The sequence below is a fragment of the Tenrec ecaudatus genome, chromosome 17 (genome assembly GCF_050624435.1).
Source record: "Tenrec ecaudatus isolate mTenEca1 chromosome 17, mTenEca1.hap1, whole genome shotgun sequence".
In the NCBI taxonomy this organism is placed as follows: Eukaryota; Metazoa; Chordata; class Mammalia; order Afrosoricida; family Tenrecidae; genus Tenrec; species Tenrec ecaudatus.
Window position 1 is genome coordinate 44494136 of NC_134546.1, and position 7082 is coordinate 44501217.

Below are 7082 nucleotides of genomic sequence, written 5' to 3' on the forward strand. Positions count from 1 at the left end.
CTGCTTACTGCAGGTTGTTAATAAGTCTTCCTCCAGTACTGATGCCACACTTTTCTTGATATGATCCATCTTCTCTGATGATTTATGCAGCATGTAGATTGAGCAAGTATGGTGAGAAGATACAACCCTGATAACACATCTTTGTGGATTTTAAGCCATGTTGTATTCCTTTGTTCTGTTCAATGAAGTGTCCTAGAATTGCCATTCATCTCGCTTTTATCCACAGCATATTGTGGTCCACACAAATGAATGCTTTGGTATAATCGATAAAACACAAGTAAACATCGTTCTGGGATTCTCTGTTTCAATCCAAGATCTGACACCAGCAATGATATTCCTCTTCCACACCATCTTCTGAATCTGGCCTGAACTTCAGGCAGTTCCCTGTCAATGTGTGGTTTAATCCATTGTTGGATGATCTTATGTACAAGTGGTAGCTAGTTTGAAATAAAATGACTATATTCTTATATATGTGTATATATGTGTGTGTATGTTAATCAAAAAGTAAAGCCACTAGTTTATTCCAAACACAAGATTAAAACATACCTCTGTGATCAGTGAACAGCTGTAGAAAGTTTTAGCAATAATGGTTGTCTTAATCTTGTTCATTGACTTTATAACAGGGGCAAGTGACACTGCGGCGACACAGACGATCCACTCGCACTCATTTACCATTATTGTGTTAGTTCTGACTCAGAAGAACTACTGGTCCAGTTGAATTCAAAGCAGAGTGATCAGCTCAGAGGGTTATAGTCTCTTTGGTTTGGGATCTCGGAGAGGTAATATTTAATCAATTTTATCCAAAGACAAAAAAATATCAATTTTCTCACAGGTGGCTTCTTATGAATAATTTTCCAGAAATTTCAAAAGTAATTTAGTGGAAACTCCAGGGAAGTTGAGCTGCAATATTATTTTATTTCTCTCCTTTTATCAAGGCAATGCATTCATAAATAGTAGCATGGATTGTCCTATGAAAATCATTTTAGACAAATATAAATTGAAGATGGCAAAATTATTTGGGGAAAGGGCTAGAGACATTACTTTTATAAAGTATGGATTAAATGCATGACATGTTGAGAAACAATAGTTTCACATTTTGATATTTATCTTAATAAATATCCCATCCCAATATGTGGGATTAAAGTATGGCTACAGGATGATGGCAGGACAGGTTTTTAAGGGACTGTCCTATTAAAATTGCTTTCTCGATCTGTCTGCTCCTAAGGCATCCATTGTAAATGAGATTTCTAATAAGGCTGTGTCATGACCCTTTGGACATAGGTGATCACACTAAGCATCTGTTTGACAATGGAGGAATAATGCCCTGAGAATAGATTGTGCAGCCTTGCATCTGCCTGGCCAAAGTATAATATCTCCTTTAGGGTGTTTTGTTTAGTCAGCATGACTATTAGAGAAACTACTGTTAAAAAAGGCAGCTTTAAAATCCCACATGGATACTAGACTCCTGTCAATACTTTAAGACAAAGTAGAAGCTTTACTCTTAGGCTTGCCTCTTTGTGAAAACCAAATGCCTCAGATTTTAAAATCTTATACACATAATTTTCTTGTGTGAAAATTTGCATGTCTATCATGAAAAAAAATAGAGACTTGGTGGCACAGTGGGTTAAACAATTGACTGCTAATTGTGAGATGTGTGGTCTAAACCTTCCAGTAACACGATGAAAGAGAGTCGAACTGATCTGCTCCTGTAAAAAGTTGCATATTCAAAAATGCTGTTGAGTCATCCACCCATGCAATGGAAATACATTTAGTTTTAGTATTATTAAAATTAGCTGTGTAATTTTGCATGATTAACTGTCACATAGAACCTGCAGAAAGTCTTGTCTGTGCATGCATGCCTGTGTATACATTGTATGTGTATATTTTTTTATCATTTTATTTGGGGCTCATACAATACTTACCACAATCCATACATACATCAGTTGTGCCATCATTCTCAAAACACCTGCTTTCTACTTGAGCCCTTGGTATCAACTCCTCTTTTTCCCCTCCCTCCCCACTCCACACTCCCCCCTGAAACCTTGATAATTTATAAATTATTATTATTTTGTCACATTTTACACTATCCCACATCTCCCCTCACCCACTTCTCTGCTGTTATATGCAGACATTGTAATCTGTTCCCCCTTTCTCCCTCACCTTCCCTCCACCCTCCCGATATCGCCACACTCACCACTGGCCCTTAGGGGTTTGTCTGTCTTGTATTCCCTGTATTTTCAGTTCCTATCTGTGCCAGTGTATATCCTCTGGCCCAGCCAGATATGTAAGGTAGAAATGAGATCATGATAGTAGACGGGAGGAAGCATTCAAGAACTAGAGGAAAATTGTATATTTCCTCGTTGCTATATTGTACCCTCATTGGCTCATCTCCTCCCCGCAGCCCTTCTGCAAGAGGATATCCAATTTCCCCCAGATGGGCCCTGGGTCCCCACTCCGCAGTCCCCTCATTCACAATGCAAGGTTTTGGGGTTTTTGGGGGGCTTTGATGCCTGATACCTGATCCCTTCGTTGCTTGTGATCTCACAGGCTGGTTTGTTTCTTCCATGTGGGCTTTGTTGTTTCTCAGTTTGTGGGCCCTTGTTTATCTTCCAGCCTATGGGACCCCATATTCCATATCTTTTGACAGCCGGGCACCATCAGCTTTCTTCACCGCATTTGCTAATGCCCCTGCTTTGTCTTCAGTGTTTGTGTCAAGGTAAGCTGGTGTGCTTCTTCCATGTGGGCTTTCTTGTTTCTCAGCTAGATGGCTGCTTGTTTATCTTCAGGTCTTTAAGACTTCGGATGCTATATCTTTTGGTAGCTGGGAACCATCAGCTTTCTTCACATTTGCTTGTGCACCCATTGTCTTCAGCAATCCTGCCAGGAAAGTGAGCATTTCAAACTGCTAAATTGTTAGAACAAAGTGTTCTTGTGTTGAGGGATTACTTGAACAGGGGCCCACTGTCCATCTGTTTTCTTAATACTCAACCTATAAATGTATGTACATATATTTCCCCCTCATCATATAAAAATATATTTACATCTTTATATGCCTGTATTTAAATCTCTATGACTACCCTTTGCATCCTAGCTCTTTCCTCTATTTCTTTGTACTTTCCTCTTGTCCCCCTATCATGTTTAACCTTCATTTGGGTTTTAGGAATTCCTCTCGGTTACATTGCCCTTGATCCAGCCCTGCCAGATCTCTTACACCCTCCTTGCCACTGATGTGGGAACATGTGTTACTCCCTTGTCCCTGGGTTTGTTAACTCCTGCTTCCTTTCCCCCGACACCCCTACTTACTCCCATGCCCCCCCATAACTGTCATCCCATTGTTCTCTCTTCTGGCTTGTTTATTCCGCCTATCCCTTCCAGGTAGACATGCTATGTACCATCACAAGACTGTGTACAATGAAGCAACAACAGAAAGGAAAACAATAGCTACAACAACAACAACAACAACACAAAATAGTATAAATAGTTCAGGGTCTATTTGTTGTCCTTCACGGGTTATTTCCAGTAGAGTCTGATGGGGTGCCATGCCCTGACGTCACCTCTATCCCTGGGGACTTCATTGCTCTGCTCCCCCGCTGCTCTGCTGCATGCCCCCAGAGGCTGGCTTCAGCGTAGTGAGCTCATGGTAGGCACAATTCCCGCCGTGTCTCTAGGGTTGTCCCCAATGGCGCTATGGGTCAATCAGGAATGCTGTGAGGCATGGTGGGGCCGGCCCTGTGGTCATCTCTCTGCATTGCTGTTCTGAGCAGGAACATTGTCCTCAGGGCTTGGTGAGCCAGGATGTGCTTCACTCTTTTCTTTTTTCTTTTTATTTTCCCTATCCTCCCTCATTGGCTCCTGTGTGCTCTGACAAGACCAGTCCCTCTTCTTGAGCTGTATCTTCAGTGCTGTGCTCTGAAGTGAATTATTCTGGGGGGGATGAGGGGAGGGCGGGGAGGGTGGTGCTGTCCACTTAGTTGGTAATGGGGCCAGCCCTCAGGGCTCTCTATCGATTCCCTGCTTCATGTCAGTGTGCTGCATTCTTGTCTTGGAGCTCCGGGTTGAAGTATGGTTCCTCTTTCCCTTGGAGACACAATCAACACCATCCCGTGTGGGTTAGTGCCCTGTTCCCCCAGTTACCCATACCTTTCCCCCCCTCTTTTTTAATGAACTGCCATATGTATTCCATATGTATCCCTGAGTTTAGTCTGGCCTCTGCCATATTACCTGGGCCTCACCCTAGGGATGTATGTATACAGCATCTTCTTCCCTATTCCCCTTTTGAATTTTTTTATCTTACCTCAGCGACTCATGTAATACTTGTCCTTTGGTGTTTGGCTTATTTCACTTAGAATAATTTCCTCCAGGTCTTCTCATGCAGCGATGTGCTTCATGCGTTCATCACTGCTTTTGAGGGATGCATAATATTCCATTGTATGTATGTACCAGAGTTTTTTAATGCATTTGTCTGTTGATGGAAATTTGGGCTGTTTCCAACTGCTTGCAATTGTCAACTGTGCCACGATGAACATTGGGGCACAGATGTCTGGTCGTGGTTTGTTTTTTGTCTCTTATGGCTATATTTCCAGTAGAGAGATTGCTGGATCATATGGTAGCTCAATTCCATCTGTTTTATATATCGCCAAATTGATTTCCACAATGGCTGTATATATCAGGTCCACCAGCAGTGGACAAATTCCTATCTCTCTGCATCCCCTCCAACACTTGCTAATTTCTGATTTCTTGAATTGGGCTGTCTTTGAGGGTATTAGGTGGTATCTCATAGTTGTTTTAATTTGCATTTCTCTTATGGGTAGAGATCGAGAACCTCTTCTCATATATTTATTGGCCATTTGGATTTCTGCCCTTGAGAAATTCCTGCTCAGGTCCTTTGCCCACCTCCTGAATGGACAATTTTTTTTTTGTAGGTTAGCAGTGTATTGTAGATAGCATTGAACTTATATTGGTGAGTGTTGTTCTTCTGCCCATACAGGGTCAGCAAGGATCTTTTGTAGGGCTGGGTTCCTTTTAGCATATTCTATGAGGTTTTCCTTGTCTGGGAAGACTTGCTTCTCCATCAATTTTGATAGATAATTTTGCTGGATAGAGTATTCTTGGGTTTGCATTATTTTCCTGCAATTTTCAGAATATGCTGCGCCACTGTCTCCTCTTCTTCATAGTGTCTGCTGATAGGTCCGAGCATATTCTTATCCTCTTGCCTTTATATGTGGTTGCCAGTTTTTCCCTAGCTGCTCTCATAATTTTCTCCTTTTCCTCATAGTTGGATAGTTTAACAACTATATGTCTTGGTGAGTTCTTCTGGGGATTTAGTCTATCTGGCATTCTTTCAACCTACTTGATAGTTGCCTGGTTTTCATTCATTAAATTAGGAAAGCTTTCCTCCAAGCATTCCATCACTATTTTGGATGTTGGTTTCCTTGATGTGCCTTCCTCTGGCAGGCCGATAATTCTGATGTTATTCCTTCTTATAGCATCAGACATAATTCCGAGGTTTTCTTCAGCTTCTCTGATGGACTTGTTAGACCTTTTCTCACATTTATTAATTTCTGCTTGCGAATCTTCTAGGTTACTGGTCCGGTTCTCTGCCTCCTTTATTCTCTAGGAGAAGTCTGTGAGTTTGCTATTAGTATTTCCCCTTGGTGCATGACCTTTATTTCCTCTATCATTTCATCCTTTTTCTGTAATGTTTCACTCATGTCCTGTATGGCTCCAGGCAGCATTCTGAAGATTTCTTTCTGTGGGAGGTCAACCTCTGCTTTTTCTATGACTGCTGTTAGGTACAGGTATTCCTCTGGCATTGGATTTTGTTTCTCTTTTCTTGTTGAAACTGGGGAAGCAGCTTGCTGTCTTTTTGGTCGTTTTTTTGGAACTAGATGCCATTTTCCTGGGTGTCTCAGAGACTTGGGATCTCTCTTTGGAGGGTTGGTGTTGGTGTTTCAGCTGGTTGCCTTTAGCCAACTGCCTTGAGGGGTTCTGTTTCACCTTTGTTCTTCTGGGGATTCCCTCTTACTTTGCCCTATGGTTTGTGCTCCAGTCACCTTCAGGTCTCCTTAGAGGCTGTTTGCAGGTTTGCACAATGATCTGATAGAAAGTGTTGGCCCCAATGCAGGGGAGTATATTTAAGGGATGGGTTGGGGATTAGGTGATCTGTTTCTGGCTAGGAGCATTTCCCTCAGGTAGGCAGGTGGGAGGGGGTCATGACTGGTGTGCAAATCCACCCCTTGGAGCACAAAGTGTGGGACAGAGTGAGCAGGGAGAAGGGAGAATGCAGTGAGCAAGCCCCAAAGGCTTGGGTCCCTATTCCATAGCTGCAGAAACTTCCATCAGACTTGTGTCTGCTGCCTGCCAGGTCTCAAGTGGTATGTGTGTGTATATGGGGCTGGAGCGGGTGAGGAGGCCCAGGGAGGAGGATGGCTGGGAGATCTGCAAGGAGCACAGAGAAGGGATGGGCACCTCTGTGTTGAACCCTCTGAGTATGTGGGCACGTCTTATTGGAAGTTTGCACGGAGCACAGAGGCAGGGCTGCAGCCTGGTTGCACTTTGGCGCCAGGCATGTGCCTCCCAGGAGAAGGGGGGAGGGTCTGGCAAGCTGGACCACGAGGAGGAGGATGCCGGTTGGAGCACCCACATGGACTCCGGGCACCCTGCGGTAAGGTGGGGGTTACTGATTGGCGATTCTGCACAGAGTGCCGATGCTGGGCCCAGCCTCTGCCATGCACCTAGCTGCCCTGTAGTTCCAGTCCAGGCAGAGCGGGCGCCCAGAGCACCTCACAAGAGACCACGGCCATCTTCATGGAGTGCTGGCAATCGGGTGGGAGTCCACTTCTGGGTCTGAGAAATGCTCTGAGTGGTCTTGGGAATTGACAGACATACTTGATATCCCTTCAGCGACCCCAACTCTCCCCACTCACCGATCTCCTTGGACCTTCAGGTGTGAGCTCCCTATCTGGTGGCCATCTTACCCCGGACTCGATGTGTGTATTTAAGTAAGTACATAAATGTTTCAAAGGACATTTCTTGATTTCAGCTAAGGTGGATGTCTTTAGTCTATGTAAATTTAATAATGT